The sequence below is a fragment of the Pristiophorus japonicus genome, chromosome 20, assembly GCF_044704955.1.
Source record: "Pristiophorus japonicus isolate sPriJap1 chromosome 20, sPriJap1.hap1, whole genome shotgun sequence".
NCBI classification, from domain to species: domain Eukaryota; kingdom Metazoa; phylum Chordata; class Chondrichthyes; family Pristiophoridae; genus Pristiophorus; species Pristiophorus japonicus.
Genome location: NC_091996.1, coordinates 24746229 through 24763589, shown reverse-complemented (window position 1 = coordinate 24763589; position 17361 = coordinate 24746229). Strand labels below are relative to the sequence as shown.

The following is a 17361-nucleotide window of genomic DNA, read 5'->3' as shown; positions in this document are numbered from 1 at the left end:
AGAAAATAGGTGCAGGAGTAGGCCATTCGAGCCTGCACCACCATTCAATATGATCATGGCTGATCTTTCACCTCAGTACCCCATTCCTGCTTTCTCTCCATACCTCCTGATCCCTTTTGCCGTAAGGGCCACATCAAACTCCTTTTTGAATATATCGAATGAACTGGCCTCAACAACTTTCTGTGGCAGAGAATTCCACAGGTTCACAATTCTGAGTGAGGCTGTAAAGATGAGGTGCTGTTGTGTTGTGTGCTTGTAACATACTGTTGAAGCTGGAGGAAGTCACTTGTACACCGTGCAAGCTTTGGTTGCATAATGGTGTTATGAATCGCTGCGTTTAGAAAACCTTTCCCTGATTAGGGATAAGCTCCACATTGGTCTGAACAAACCGGTGAATCTCAGTGAGGGTGAATCACAGCAAAACTGCAACTTTCTCAGCTCCCACGAGTTTGCAACAGTGATGCTCAATTATAGATATTTACAGAATAAAAGCGGGCAAAAGAAAGTTGCCTGCAACCCACTGATGTTGCTGTGCCACCAGGTCTTGTTTAATGTATCGATCTGAGAATGGGGAATACAGTCTGTTATATGCTCCCAGCAATGCGATAGGTAGTGGGTAGCAAAGAATGGCATTTTTATTAATTTATGATGGTGTTCTGAGTACTGAGGTTGTTGTTCCGTATCCCAGAAATGAATGGTTGCCAGCTTCAAATCCTCTTAACACGGATAAAGAATTAATTTTGTCACATTGTCTTGAGCCACAATTGAATATGTTGCAAAACAGGATTAGGTTTCAGGGAGTATGAAGAGCACAACACATTTAATGTTTTCTTAAGTCTGTGGGTTGTTAACAGCATTTTAAGGAGTTCAAACAAGCAATGCCAACAATGGAAGCACTATGATTACATTTTAATTCTATGGATAGTTAGACGAATTCTAATTCAAAAAGCAATATTTTTCATTTAATATTGAGTGTCAGCTGTGGCTCAGTGGATAATACTCTCGCCTCTGAGTTATGGGTTCAAGTCCCACTCCAGGGACTTGAGCACATAAATCTAGGCTGACACTCCAATGCAGTGCTGAGGGAACACTGCACTGTCAGAGGTGCCGTCTTTCGAATGAGACGTTAAACCGAGGCCCTGTCTGCGCCCCCTCCCCTCAGGTGGACGTAAAAGATCCCATGGCCACTATTTTGAAGAAGAGCAGGGAAGTTATCCCCGGTGTTCCTGGACAATATGTATCCCTCAATCAACATCACTAAAAACTGATTATCTGCTCATTATCACATTGCTGTTTGTGGGAGCTTGCTGTGCGCAAATTGACTGCTGTGATTCCCACATTACAACACTCCAAAAGTACTTCATTGGCTGTAAAGCGCTTTGAGACGTCCGGTGGTTGTGAAAGGCGCCACAGAAATGCAAGACTTTTTTCATGGTAATCAAACATCCTCCTTGCTCTGTGCTGAGTGGTGCTACACTGTTTTGCATTTTGAAGCACTGCGATACCTTTTGAATTGTTATTTCCACTGAACAGATTTTCAAAATGATCAAAAAAGCTGGTTGGAAAGGAACTAATTGTGGCCATATGCAAATAATAAAACTTGGTATAAAATATTTATGCTGCTAAATATTTTTGATGATAATCCATTCTTCTAACCTATGCAATTATTGTTTCGCCGTATAACATGAATTTTAAGGAACAGGAAAAGGCCATTCAACCTGAACAAACTCTCTTCATGCATCAGCTGTCTCAGCATAACCCCTCAATCCCATTTGTCCACAGAATGGCATCCAAAGGTGAACAGGCTGGGTCTCTTTTCTCTTGAAAAGAAAAGGCTGAGGCGTGATCTAATAGAGGTCTGCAAAATAATGATAGGTTTTGAAAGAGTGGATACAGAGAGAGTGTTTCCACTTCTGGGGAAGAGCATAACTAGAGGCCATCAATATAAGATATTCACCAAGAAAAGAAACCCAATAGAGAATTCAGAAGATATGCCTTTACCCAAAGAGTGGTGAGAATGTGGAACTCGCTACCACGGAGTGGTTGAAGTGAATAGTATCGATGCATTTAAGGGGAGGTTAGACAAGCATATGAGGGAGAAGGAAATAGAGGGTTATGCTGATAGATTTAAGAACATAAGAACATAAGAAATAGGAACAGGAGTAGGCCATATGGCCCCTCGAGCCTGCTCCGCCATTCAGTAAGATCATGGCTGATCTGATCATGGACTCAGCTCTACTTCCCTGCCTGCTCCCTATAACCCCTTATCCCCTTATCGTTCAAGAAACTGTCTATTTATGTCTTGAATTTATTCAATGTCCCAGCTTCCACAGCTCTCTGGAGGCAGCGAATTCCACAGATCCACAACCCTCAGAAGAAATTTCTCCTCATCTCTGTTTTAAATGGGTGGCCCCTTATTCTAAGATCATACCCTCTAGTTCTAGTCTCCCCCATCAGTGGAAACATCCTCTTTGCATCCACCTTGTCAAGCCCCCTCATAATCTTATCGTTTTGATAAAATCACCTCTCATTCTTCTGAATTCCAATGAATAGAGGCCCAATCTACTCAACCTTTCCTCATAAGTCAACCCCCTCATCCCCGGAATCAACCGAGTGAACCTTCTCTGAACTGCCTCCAAAGCAAGTATATCCTTTTGTAAATATGGAAACCAAAACAGCATGCAGTATTCCAGATGTGGCCTCACCAATACCTTAAATAGCTGTAGCAAGACTTCCCTGCTTTTATACTCCATCCCCTTTGCAATAAAGGCCAAGATTCCATTGGCCTTCCTGATTACTTGCTGTACTTGCATACTATCCTTTTGTGTTTCATGCATGAGGAAAGACGGGAGGAGGCTCGAGTGGAGCATAAATGCCGGCATGGACTGGTTGGGCCGAATGGCCTGTTTCTGTACCATATATCCTCTGTAATCCTATATAAACTAATTTAAAAAGTGATCGGTCATTTGTAGCAAGATTGTCATTTACGTTAACTCAAGTGTCAGTGCAGCAACTCTACATTTTGGTGTACATACACACTAAAAGTAAAACCCTGTCGATGACAGTGAGACGTGGACTTGAGATTACAGTTGAATGAAATCTTTGAGAGAGTATTGTGATGTCGTCATTACAGAATAATGCTGTCATGTGATTCACAGGAGGGAATTACTTCACCATTCTAAAGCAAACTTGTAAGCAAAATGAGAGCATTTACATAACAGATGGAAATATGAATTGATTGGGATACTCCAGAAAAGTGGATGACATTGGCTTCTGTTCTATTTCAGAATTGTGAGAAGTGATCTGCATTTGATCAACCCCTTGCTGTGACAGCTTCTCACCATCTCGCTGATTGTCCGAACCATCAGATGTAAAAGCAAATCCCAGAGAGAAATATGGGTAAGTCCAGATGTCCCATTACTTGGCTAGACTGTTGAATTTACTGGCTCGGACTAAAATGATCTGGCAAATAAGTTACGTTTTATGAATCACCTTGCTTTAAAATGACAGCTCAAATGGAGGAACGAAATCAGTGCTCGGTTGTAGACCTATGTTAGACTTTCTCAGCGACGATATTCCTATGGTATTTCTTTGCTTTGGGCATTTCCTGATCGATCCCAGTTTTGTGCCATCTGCTTCGCTCCCCACATAGAGATTTTTTCCCAAATAATGCTGACCCTGGGACCAGTTACAAAGAACCCTGGCCTCGAGTGCCTGCTCTCTATCCCATCCAGTGTGGCTGGCTGGTCAATCATCAATAATGCACTGCGGTTAATTACTGAATCTACTACAGAGGTTGACTTGGTTTTGATCTGTCATTACTAGGTGTGTCATCATGGACTCACCTTGACCCCTAAGAGACCCCACATACCTCCCCATCATCCTCTGCATCCCCCTAGGAGGATTAAAAAATATATATATTTGGATACATACGGATGTGGGCGTCACAGCAAGGCCAGCATTTAATGCCCATTCCTAATTGCTCTCGGGAAGGTGGTGGTGAGCCACCATGTACAACTGAGTGGTATGCTGGGCCATTTCAGAGGGCAGTTCAGAGTCAAACACATTGCTGTGGGTCTGGAGTCACATATAGGCCAGACCGGGTAAGGATAGCAGATTTCCTTCCCTAAAGGACATTAGTGAACCAGATGGGTTTTTACAGCAATCCAGTAGTTTCATGGTCATCTATTCTTTGTGCAAATATTTATGACTTATTTATAAATAGTGAACTGCAAAACTCTTCTCCCCCCTGCCCCCCCCACCCCAATAACAAAAGCCACATAGCCCCTGCAGCAAGAACACGGTCTCTACTGCTTTGCTGAGCCTGTTTATACATTCATCTCAGAGATTAGAACACGTGTCGATAAACAGACTCAACGCTCAAGTCTTGTGAATTTTAAATAGCTGGCTGTATCCTAAAATCTGTCAAATATGCCTGCATATATCTACTTGCATCTTCCATCTGTGCCTCTTCACATTAAATAGGGCAGCTGGAATGCTCATTTTGGATATTTCCAAGTGGTTTAAGGTTCGCAGTGACCCGAGTATAACTGCAGCCGATCAGGCAGCCGTCGGGCTCTCGAATGACTACCTGGAGATAACATCAGCAGAAGCTCTCCACTGATGCTGTGTGACCCAGTCAAACCTGAGAGGAAGTTGAGGGATTCAGTACAAAATAAACTCTTTATTCTTTCTGTAGAGTGAGGAGGTTGTGTGATCAATCAGGGGAGAAATGGGAAAAGAATATCATCTTCTCCCCTACTTTCTCTTGCTGAAGATGTTAAAATCCTTATTTTCAAATCCCTCCATGGCCTCGCCCCTCCCTATCTCTGAAATCTCCTCCAGCCCCACAACCCCCCCCCCCCCCGAGATGTCTGTGTTCCTCTAATCCTGAACATCTCTGAGCTCAACCATTGGTGGCCGTGCCTTCTGTTATCTCGGCCCCAAGCTCTGGAACTCCCTCCATAAACCTCTCCGCCTCTCTACCTCTCTTTCCTCCTTCAAGATGCTCCCTTTGGCCTACCTCTTTGATCAAGCTTTTGGTCATCTGCCCTAATTTTTTCTTAAGTGGCTTGGCGTAAAATGTATTTGTTTTGTCTTATAACATTCATCTCAAGCACCTGGGGATGTTTTACTACGTTAAAGGTGCTATATACATACAAGTTGTTGTTGTAAAAAGTGAGGCGGTTGTGTGATTAATCGGGAGAAGCAAAATGTCTTGTGGTTATTCTTCTCTCTCTTGCTGAAAGCGTCAACTCCTCACTGGAAGACGGGTACCTTACCCACATGGCCCTTAACCACATGTCAACTTGGACGGTGAATGCCAGCAGCCATTTGGGAGCCTAATCCTGCCCTAATCTGACATTCACTCACGTTGCTGCATAAGGACCAGGAGAGGGACCACTGTCCCTTCGCCCCTCCCTATCTTGGGTGCTGAGTCCAAATGTGGCAGCTTTCCCACCACCCGAGCCAACGCTACACCGAGCAGGAATTGAACTTGGGGATATTTCTGGTCTGTGGTGCTCCGTGAGTCACTGGATAGATTTGGTGAGCCAATGGGACAGGGTAGGAAAAGGGGCAGGAACTTAATTTTTTTTAACTAGTTGCAACAACAGAAGCTTCCAATTCCGATTAATGTTATTTTTGTTCAAATTTGACGAACTGAAAAATCTGTGAATTGCCAAAGTTTGTCTGATGAATACATCCCGAGTTTAGATTATTCCCCACTCCCCCAGAGTAGTCCAGTTGGAGTTGTTCTGATTCCACCATCTAATGCACTCAGTTGCAGTCTCTCTCCTGAGCTCTCTGGGTGTATGGGTGTAGAGTTTTAACAGCTTGTTGAATTGTTTCTTTCCAGAAAGCTCACAGCTTGGGACATCCCATAATACAAGACATAAGGTGTGCATGTCCCCTCAGCACCTCCATCATTATCAGTAAGATAATGGTTCTAAAGGCGGATAAATCCCCTGGACCTGATGGCTTGCATCCTAGGGTCTTAAGAGAAGTAGCAGCAGGGATTGTGGATGCATTGGTGATAATTTACCAAAATTCCGTGGAATCTGGGGAGATCCCAGCAGATTGGAAAACGACAAATGTAACGCCCCTATTTTAAAAAAGGAGGCAGACAAAAAGCAGGAAACTATCTACCAGTTAGCCTAACATCTGTGGTTGGGAAAATGTTGGAGTCTATTATTAAAGAAACAGTAGCAGGACATTTGGAAAAGCAAAATTTGGTCAGGCAGAGTCAGCATGGATTTATGAAGGGTAAGTCATGTTTGACACATTTGCTGGAGTTCTTTGAGGGTGTAACGAACAGGGTGGATAAAGGGGAACCAGTGGATGTGGTGTATTTGGACTTCCAGATGGCTTTTGACAAGGTGCCACATAAAAGGTTACTGCACAAGATAAAAGTTCACGGGGTTGGGGGTAATATATTGGCTAACTGACAGAGAACAGAGAGTCGGGATAAATGGTTCATTCTCTGGTTGGCAACCAGTAACTAGTGGGGTGCCGCAGGGACCCCAACTATTTACAATCTATACTAAGGACTTGGAAGAAGGGACTGAGTGTAACGTAGCCAAGTTTGCTGATGATACAAAGATGGGAGGAAAAGCAATGAGTGAGGAGGACACAAATAATCTGCAAAAGGACACAGACAGGCTAAGTGAGTGGGCACAAATTTGGCAGATGGAGTATAATGTTGGAAAGTGTGAGGTCATGCACTTTGGCAGAAAAAAAATCAAAGAGCAAGTTATTATTTAAATGGAGAAAGATTGCAAAGTGCCGCAGTACAGCGGGACCTGTGGGTACTTGTGCATGAAACACAAAAGGATAGTATACAGGTAAAGCAAGTGATCAGGAAGGCCAATGGAATCTTGGCCTTTATTGCAAAGGGGATGGAATATAAAAGCAGGGAAGTCTTACTGCAGCTATATAAGGTATTGGTGAAGCCACACCCTGGAATACTGTATGCAGTTTTGGTTTCCATATTTACGAAAGGATATACTTGCTTTGGAGGCAGTTCAGAGAAGGTTCTCTAGGTTGATTCCGGGGATGAGGGGGTTGACTTGTGAGGAAAGGTTGAGTAGGTTGGGTCTCTACTCATTGGAGTTCAAAAGAATGAGAGGTGATCTTATCGAAACGTACAAGATTATGAGGGGCTTGACAAGGTGGATGCAGAGAGGATGTTTCCACTGATGGCGGGGTGGGAGGGGACTCGAACTAGAGGGCACGATCTTAGAATAAGCGGCCGCCCATTTAAAACAGAGATGAGGAGAAATTTCTTAGGGTTGTGAATCTGTGGAATTCGCTGCGTCAAAGAGCTGTGGAAGCTGGGTCATTGAATAAATTTAAGACAGAAATAGACGGTTTCTTAATCGATGAGGGGTTATGGGGAGCGGGCGGGAAAGTGGAGCTGAGTCCATGATCAGATCAGCCATGATCTTATTGAATGGCGGAGCAGGCTCGAGGGGCCGTATGGCCTACATCTGCTCCTATTTCTTATGTTCTTATGACCCCATGGGGCATATTCCCAATCTCATCTCACCACTTGGCGTAAGATAGTTACGGTAATCCAGGTCTGGTGGCCAAGGTTTCCTCTGGATCTTGGATTGCTTTCGGACATGTGTGTACTGCTTAGTGTTGATTTCTAACCCTCGGTCCAACTGTCAGAAGCTTTGAATCATTGTGTTTTTGAGTCTCACTAGCCTTTCCTGGCCACACACAGCCGTGTATTAGTGGGGGATTTATCCAACCAGGCCTCTAACTCGTCTGAAAATGTTTTGAATAATGCTGCAACAAAGTTGCCCCAGGAATGAGCTTTGATCTAAATCATATTTCTTTTGCTTATTTCCTTTTTCATTATGTAATGTGCCTGCCAAAAGCCTCGAAATACAAGGGTGCCTCTTCTAAAAAGCTGAAAGCATTCAAAGATTTGAAAATAACCAGTAAATACTTCTTAAACATGTTGCAAATGCAACTGTCAACGATGGAAATCTACCCAGTTCAGAAACCCGTAAAAGTTGACATGCTCATTTATGAACATTGTCTCGCCGATATATTTCCAAGTGTATTGTGCACTTATAGTTGGTGCTATTTTCCATGAAGATAACTCTTCAATCCGCAAGCAGTCATCATTTAGATCCCCTTTGGAGCAAATCACTTTGATGCCACATGCTACCAGTATTTATCTTTTTAATAAAGGCTCCCCACAGAGCAATTCTGTATATTCCATTTGTTTAAAAAAAGATGTTCCCTGATTTCTGATTGTGTTTGCACAATCGCTGTCTTGCTCAAACACTATGCAAGTGTCTTCATAAGCAGTCTCTCGGAATCGAGGAAGATTTGCTTCCACTCCTAAAGTGAGTTCTTTGGTGGCTGAACAGTCCGATACGAGAGCCACAGACCCTGTCACAGGTGGGACAGACATTCGTCGGGGGAAGGGGAGGGTGGGACTGATTTACCGCACGCTCCTTCCACTGCCTGTGCCTGACCTCTTCACGCTCTCGGCATTGAGATTCGAAGAGCTCTGCGCCCTCCCGGATGCACTTTCTCCACCCAGGGTGGTCTTCGGCCAGGGACTCCCAGGTGTCAGGGGTGATGTCGCACTTTACCAGGGAGGCTTTGAGGGTGTCCCTGTAACGTTTCCGCTGCCCACCTTTGGCCTATTTGCCGTGAAGGAGCTCGGCATAAAGCATTTGCTTAGGGAGTCTCGTATCTGGCATGCAAACCATGGTGGTTCGTATGGATGCCTTTGTTTCTTGAAAAGAAAGCCTAGGATTTTGAACTTTGCTGCATTAAACTGTCCCAACACCTACTGTTCAGTATAGACAGTAAGTTGTATCGGTATGTACTGCTGCTTTTTAATTACTGTGAATTGGTTCCTGCTTTGTACTGATGCAAAAACTGACGGTATAACTTCAGAGAAGGGTCCGCGATGCTGGGGAGGGGGCGGGGGGAACGGTCTAGCATCACTTGGGTTTAACTCCACATGGAGTGTTACTTAAGTGTGATGTCGGACCAGGTGTAAAACGTGCTCAGGGTCCTTTGGATCTCTCGGGCACTTTATAAACGTAGAAAGTTGTAAATTGCATCACGCCCAGCGTTCACGTTCCCCAAAGCATTTAAAATTTAATGACTGGAAGCTGAGCTCTGCACACATGTTTTAAACATCATGTGAAAAGCGCTCTCCTGGATGTGAGAATTTGAATCTGAGCCAGGCAGTCTAAAGACAGCTTTTTAACAAGGGTCCACCCCAAAGAATACCCTTGTTACCTGTGTTTTTTTTCTACATGGGCTGAGCGACATGTTGAGTGTTTCCAGCATTTTGTGTTTTAAATTAACAGCATTTCTACTTTCTTGCTTTTTGTTATATTCATCACAACCATCTCTGTCCAGGAATGCCTACCTTGAAGACATTCTGTGCCTCTCTTTGACATGATTTGCATTTGTCTCTTTTATCACCTTTAACTTCATTGCTTTTTCTTTCCCTGATCCTGTTTTATTTTTTTAACTTTCCAAACCATCGCGTTAGTTGTTGTGTAGGCACACCGACAGCTTATGTAGTGCTGGAGGAAGCCATTGTGACGCGTCTGGGCTTCAGGGTAGTCCCATCACGGAATCCATTCCTGAATCTGTGCTACACCACCTTCAGGTGCCTCACGCGACCTGTACCAGTTGTGTTTCTCCTTTTGGCTTCAGTACTCCAGTTATACTTCCTCTTTCTCTCGGCAGGGTAGGCACGTTTACCGGCGGTCGATTTCTGCAGGTGAAATGCGTTAGCTCCACACCGCCGGCAGAGTGTGCGGGTCTTGTTCCGCCTCTTACCAGCCGACTATGTTCCCTTCGTCATTTTGACTGCGGGCTCCAGAGACCCGCTTTCACAGCCTCTTTCCTCGGCACTGTCTCGCCATGGCAGACTGTAACTGATGGGGTGCCACAAGGATCGGTGCTTGGACCTGAGCTATTCACAAGCGATATCAATGATTTGGATGAGGGGACCAAATGTAATATATCCCAAGTTTGCTGCTGATAGGGAGGAGGATGCAAAGAGGCTTCAAGGCGATCTAGACAGGCTAAGTGAGTGGGCAAGAACATGGCAAATGGAATATAATGTGGAGAAATGTGAAGTTATCCACTTTGGTTGAAAAGCAGAGTATTTTTTAAACCGTGAGAGATGGGGAAATGTTGGTGTTCAGAGGGACCTGGGTGTTCTTGTACACCAATCACTGAAAGTTAACGTGCAGGTACAGCAAGCAATTAAGAAAGCAAATGGTATGTTGGCCTTTATTACAAGAGAATTTGGGGATAAGAATAAAGACATCTTACTGCAATTATATAGGGCCCTGGTGAGATTGCACCTGGAGTATTGTGTACAGTTTTGGTCTCCTTACTTGAGGAAGGATATACTTGCCACAGAGGGAGTGCAACAAAGGTTCACCAGACTGATTCCTGGGATGGGGTACTGTCCTGTGAGGAGAGACTGAGCAGACTAGGCCTATATTCTCTAGAGTTTAGAAGAATGAGAGGTGATCTCATTGAAACATAAAAAATTCTTACAGGGCTTGACACAGTAGATGCAAGGAGGATGTTTTCCCTGACTGGAGAGTCTCGAACCAGTTGTCACAGGGAGCATAATCCCTGCGTCAAAAATTATAGTTTTGACATGGAACAACTAACTTGCATCTCAGAATATCAGTTTAATATATGCAGTGTGGATTTTAATTTGGCCAGTATTTAGCTTTTTAATCTGAGAAGATAAAATACAGAATAGGTGGATGTGGTGAGTAGTATTGAGGGGATTAGATATCTGTGCAGAATTGGAAGGTAGTCATGTTTGACAGCGTAGATGCTGGGAGGATGTTTCCCCTGGCTGGGGAGTCTAGAACCAGGGGTCACTGTCTCAAGATAAGGGGTCGGCCATTTAGGACTGAGATGAGGAGAAATTTCTTCACTCAGAGGGTAGTGAATCTTTGGAATTCTTGACCCCTGAGGGCTGTGGAGGCTCAGTCGTTTCAAGACCGAGTCTATTCAAGACAGAGATCGATAGATTTTTGGATATTGCAGCAATCAAGCGATATGGGGATAGTGCAGGAAAGTGGAGTTGAGGTAGAAGATCAGCCATGATATTGAATGGTGGAGCAGACTCAAGGGGCCGAATGGCCTACTGCTGCTTTTATTCCTTATGTTCTATTCTAGCTCAAGTATCAGCTTTCCGGCTTCAGATCCACCCTTGATCACCAATATCTCCCTCCCTGACATTCAACGTTCTTCTAACCTGCTCCATCATGAGCTGCTGCATACATGCCCTCAACACCTCTCTTCAGCAACACTGACTCTCTCCATTTCAGAGTTGTCCTCATCATGGAATAGTAAGCACAGAAAGAGGCCATTCAGCCCATCGAGTCTGCACTGGCTCGCTCTTAGAGCAATTCAGTTAGTCCCACTCTTTCCTCATATCCCTGCTATTTTTTCTTCCAAGTATTTATCAAATTCGCTTTTGAAAGCTACTATTCAAACTGTTTCCACTACCCTATCAGGCAGTGCATTCCAGATCCTAACCACTTGTATAAGAAAGTTTTTCCTCATGTCGCCTCTGGTTCTTTTGCCAATCACCTTAAATCTGTGGCCTCTGGTTATCGACCCTTCCACCAATGGGAGCAGTTTCTCTCTCTCTCTCTACTCTGTCTAGACCCCTCCTGATCCTCAGCTCCATGTCACCTTTCGCCTCAGCAGGAGTTCCAACAACCAATCTTTTTTTTCAGGTAGCAAGGGCTGCAAGCTTCAGAACCTGCGGATTCTAGCCTATCCTTGATCGCCGTTCCTCCACTTTCTTCGGGCTCCATCTCTCCTTCCAATCTCATCCCTTGCTGTATTTTCACTATCCCTTCAGGCATTCCCCCCTCTCTGACCCCCAGACGGCCCACCATCAACAATGGCTTCACCTTCATCCCCCTACACTCTCTCCTCTGATTTCCTCGCTTGCCATGATGCTCAGCTCACCACCTAGTTCTGCAAAGAGACTTTCCTCCACATTGGACCCTCTCTGCTGTCTTCATCCACCCCCGATCCACTTGGACCAATGTCCCTGGACCTTCTAACCTCTCTCGATCTTTTTGTCAGTTTTTGTCACTCTCCTCACTCACTCTAATTTATCTCCCTCTGAACCTGCAGCTCCCTGTTCTCTCGGGTCCAATCCCAACATCATCAAACCTGCGAACAAAGGGGATGCTATTGTCTGACAGAGGGACCGTGCTGTCCTGCCTTGTCGAGGCGAAGCGCTCACTGACAACTGCTCCTATTTCTCCCTAAACCTGGACCATAACCATGTCATTGTTTCCAAGATCATTATGGACCTCATCTATACTGAATGAGCCGAAACATCTACCCTCTCCATCACCGGCGCACCATAGCTGCAGTGTGTACTATCCACAGGATATATTCTAGCAACTCGCCAAGGCTTGTACAGCACCCCTCCCAAACCTGCAACCTCCACCACCAAGAAGGACAAGGGCAGCATATGCACGGGAACACCATCACCTCCCAATTCCCCTCCAAGTCACACTCCATCCTGACTTGGACTGTAGCACCGTTCCTTCAAACTCTAACTGGTAGTGCCGCCAGTAACCCTCCAATCAAGTTCTCTGGAGGAATAAAAACAGAAAATGCTGGCAATCTCGACAGATCAGGCAGCATCTGTAGAGAGGAAGTAGAGTTAACATTTCAGGTCGATGACCCTTCGTCCGAACTGGAGAGTGTTTGAAGGGAACAGATTCTTAACGAGCACTGAAAGGGGGAGGGGAGGAAAGAACAAAAGGGAAGGTCTGTGAGAGGTTGGAAGGCAGCAGAGATTAGAGAGACAAAAGGGATGATGGCCCAAATGCAAATGGCAATGCCAGGAGTTCGAAAAACAGTAGTCGAGATAGGGTGTGAATGGCGGGATAATGACCAACTGCCATTAGAGACGAGGAGAAAAAAAAGATAGAAAGGAACAGGCTCTGAGGGGGGGGGGGGGGGGGGCGGGGGAAAGGGAGCCAAAGATTGGCAGCGGTTATGCTCTGAAATTCTTGGTAGGTGCTGACAGCGTCGTGCTCCAGTGGTTAGCGCCCCTCTCCAGCACTAATGGCTGGCGCTGTTCCATTCACTTGGTCAAATATCTCCCACAATTGCAGTGTCAATACTCAACACACGCGAACCTGATTCCATAAAGCAACGACACCAAATCAAATGTGTATATGTTTAGATTAGTGAATTTGCAAAATAAATCTGTAATCAACAACAACTTGCATTAGTATAGCACCTTTAACGTAGCAAAATGTCCCAAGGCACTGCTTAAGAGTGACATGAATAAAAACATTTTTGACACTGAGCTACAGAAAGCGATATAAGGACAGATGACCAAAAGCTCGGACAAAGAAATAGGTTTTAAGAAGCGGAAACGTTGCAAGGACACCCTCGAAGCCTCCCTGGTAAAGTGCGACATCCCCGCCGACACCTGGGAGTCCCTGGGTGGAGAAAGTGCATCCGGGAGGGCGCTGAGCTCTTCGAATCTCAACTCCGAGAGCGTGAGGAGATCAGGCGCAGGCAGCGGAAGGAGCGCGCGGCAAATCAGTCCCACCCACCCCTTCCCCCGACGAATGTCTGTCCCACCTGTGACAGGGTCTGTGGCTCTCGTATCGGACTGTTCAGCCACCAAAGAACTCACTTTAGGAGTGGAAGCAAGTCTTCCTCGATTCCGAGAGACTGCTTTTGATGACACTTGCATAGTGTTTGAGCAAGACAGCGATTGTGCAAACACAATCAGAAATCCGGGAACATCTTTTTTTTTAAACAAATGGAATATACAGAATTGCTCTGTGGGGAGCCTTTATTAAAAAGATAATTCTTTTGTTCTTGTGTTCTTATCTTATGTTATCTTTAAGCAAGTGTAAAACACTTGACTGAACACTTTATAGTTGAAAGCTTTTAACAAAATAAATTATGAATGGTTGGACTAACAGACAATTGTTACTGTAATTAGCCAGTGAAAATTGTCCACTTCTCTGACTTTAGAGTTGGGCGCACTTCTTTGTTAGACATTGTACTTACAAATGCTAAAGAACCTGTGCTATATGTGGGCTTCAGGGAGTATTCATTACTGCAACCATAAATTGTTACAGTTAGAAAAGAGTAAAAGCTATTTTTAGGCTGGTGGTAAGCATCACCAAGGAAACGTTGGGGAGCTGGAGTGAGGAATGAAGTGCAGTGCACTTGCTGTAGCCCAAGGCTTTGCTTGGCACCAATTACATCGCTGCATATTTTTAATCTCCAATTTGTTCTGCAAAAATATTCCCCACAGGTTTCTTTTCAGCAATTTTTTTTTTCTAATTTACAAATGAAATCCTGCCACTGGTAAATAAATAGAAATGAGATATTTTTTTGAAGGAACGAAGGACAATCGCGGGAGAATATGTACAGGATGAATGGAGAAGGCAATTGTTCAGTGCCCTCGTACTGTGTCAGCAAGACTTCTGTAACACGTCTGTTTAGTGCCACTTACACAGTCATTTTTGAAAGACATTCGAGAAGGTGCCACAAACCGACAGTCAAGATAAACGGATCATTTTCGGATTGGCAGGTTGTAACTAGTGGGATGCCACAAGGATTGGTGCTTGGGGCCTCAGCTATTTACAATCTAAATTAATGACTTAGATGAAGGGACTGAGTATAATGTATCCAAGTTTATTGACGATACAAAGCTAGGTGGGAAAGTAAGCTGTGCGGTGGATGCAAAGCCAGTGAAACTGTTCTAACTGACTAGAACTGGAACAAACTAAATGCCGAGATCGGGCGGGAAAGTGGAGTTGAGGCAGAAGATCAGCCATGATCTTGAATGGCGGAGCAGGCTCGAGGGGCCTCATGACCTACGCCTGCTCCTTTTTGTTGTGTTATGTTTGTAACTTGGCTGCTGAGCAGTTTGCCAACACCACTGTCCCCTGAGCCCAATTACCTGCAAAGGGTGGCTTCATTAGTGGCGTGACACACTTCACTAGTTGCATGTATGGAACAGAGTACGTCAGTGTGTGATAAATGCAACGTAATACGAAAGGGAGAGTGACTGGTAGAGAGGAATGGTATACGTTCCAGATTAATACATCAAAGAGAGCGCTTTGATGGTTTAAGGTAATAAGTGCAGAGTTAGTTGCCTTTCCAGGAGGTTTTTGTTTGGTTAGGTGGCAATGAGAAACCATACAACTCCAGGTAGTGTCTACAGTGCAGCTGTGTTATCGATGCTTTATACTTGTCTCCTTAGATATGTAATTATATACACTTAGAAAAAGAAAACAGGGCCATTTATTTGTGAATTCTGCTAGTGTGTGTGCGTATGCGATGTGTGTGCGTACGTGTGGTATGTGCATGTACTGTGTGTATGTGCAGTGTGTGCGACGTGGGTGTGCTGTGTGTGTGTGTATGTAAAGGGCTGCCATCCGTTTTACTATTGGAGACCCCCCTGTCAGTCAGCTGTCACCCCATTGCATCCAGTCCACTAAGAAAAGCTGGACAGAGCTTTGGTATTTTTGATGTCTACATTGTGAATTTTAGAATAAAGATCCTGGGGTGTATTTCCCATGTTCACTAATTTTAGCAAAAAAATCATGTGGGTATAAAGCTTGATATTTGTATCTACTTCGCCACAAAAATGTAAAGTATTCACATCCATGTAGAGTATAGGTTTTAATAATTTCAAACATGTGCGGTGCAAGCTAGATTATCTGCAAGAATTTAGTGGATAAACCGGTTAAAGTGTAAATGAATGTTTGTAGTTCATCTTTGACCGGCTTTGGGTTTTGGTCCAGCAGGATAAGTAGGTTACTATCTGGATGCCTGGTACCTAGTAGTAAATGATAGGTACTCCAGTGCAGTGCTGAGGGAGTGCTGCACTGTCGGAGGTGCCGTCTTTCAGATGAGACATTAAACCGAGGCCCCGTCTGCTCTCTCAGGTGGACGTAAAAGATCCCATGACACTATTTCGAAGAAGAGCAGGGGAGTTATCCCCGGTGTCCTGGGACAATATTTATCCCTCAATCAACATAACAAAAGTACAGATTATTTGGTCATTATCACATTGCTGTTTGTGGGAGCTTGCTGTGTGCAAATTGGCTGCTGCATCTCCCACATTACAAGAGTACTTCATTGGCTGTAAAGCGCTTTGGGAGGTCCGGTGGTCGTGAAAGGCGCGATATAAACGCAAGTCTTTCCTTTTTCTTTATAATGGTCCTTGCTAATATCATCCAGAAACTTAAGGTCAGCTTGTATAGTTACACAGCATTACCCAGTTTTATCCTCCCGCCTTCTCCATCAATAATCCCAAGACTATTGCTACAACCTGCAGCTTCCTGTTTGACGTGCAAACCGAGGTGAGCCAAGGTTTTAATCCAGAAAATGCCAACCTTCTCTGCGCCAATTATTGCCTGCATGCCTCTGGCCTTGACCCTTATCAATTGGACTCCCATGCTGCATCAGCTAATTCTGGAGGTGTAGAATGTCAGTGTACTGCTTGACCTCAATCTGAGCTTCCTCCTCTGTTAATTCTGTTACCAAGACATTTCTCCACCTTTGCAACACCTCCTGTTTCTGTCTGTCTCTTGTCTCTTATTTTGTTGCTGAAATCTTCGACTACGTCAGCATCATCTCGAGGCTTAACATCCCATACGCTCTCACAGCTGGCCTCCACCCTCCATAACATACACCCCTCTCGGTATTGTGTGGGCCGTTTACTTAGCAGCACTGTCCTAGCACGCTAGTCCTAGCCAAGCTCCAGACTTTTAAAAAATTTATTCATTCACAGGATGTGGGCGTCACTGGCAAGGCCGGCATTTATTGCCCGTCCCTAATTGCCCTTGAGAAGGTGGTGGTGAGCCACCTTCTTGAACCGCTGCAGTCCGTGTGGTGAAGGTACTCCCACAGCACTGTTAGGGAGGGAGTTCCAGGATTTTGACCCAATGACGATGAAGGAACAGTGAATTACCCAGCCTCTGACCTGCTCTTGTTCCCACAGTATTTATATGGCTGGTCCAGTTAAGTTTCTGGTCATGGTAAGCCCCCAGGATGTTGATGGTAGAGGATTCGGCGATGGTAATTGTCATGTATCCTACATGCTTACTGTTTGTACCATCACAAAGTATGCCATCAGAGGGCACAGCAGTGGGAGACTTGTAGGTTACCTGTACAGGTGTGCCTGGCCTAGTATAAAAGGCAGGCCACCAGGTGTGATCCTCACTCTGGAGTTATCAATAAAGGACTAAGGTCACTACAGTTCAAGTACAACACATTGCCTCGTGGAGTCATTGTCAGAGCATCCAAGGACATAACAGTAATGCCATT

The 17361-nt window shown here is 44.7% G+C and overlaps 1 protein-coding gene and 1 pseudogene across 5 annotated transcripts in view; one reads left to right on the top strand and one right to left on the bottom strand.

The window, feature by feature from the left end:
• The window catches only part of LOC139232442 (ras-specific guanine nucleotide-releasing factor RalGPS1-like), a 1066646-nt gene that overhangs the window by 216853 nt on the left and 832432 nt on the right, over positions 1-17361 (top strand). For all 5 annotated transcript variants that reach the window (XM_070862624.1, XM_070862625.1, XM_070862622.1 and 2 more), the window contains one exon: positions 3288-3399. The gene's annotated coding sequence lies outside the window, so the exon portion shown is untranslated. The remainder of the gene's footprint in view (positions 1-3287; positions 3400-17361) is intronic.
• On the bottom strand, positions 9557-9850 carry LOC139232894 (large ribosomal subunit protein eL37 pseudogene; annotated as a pseudogene).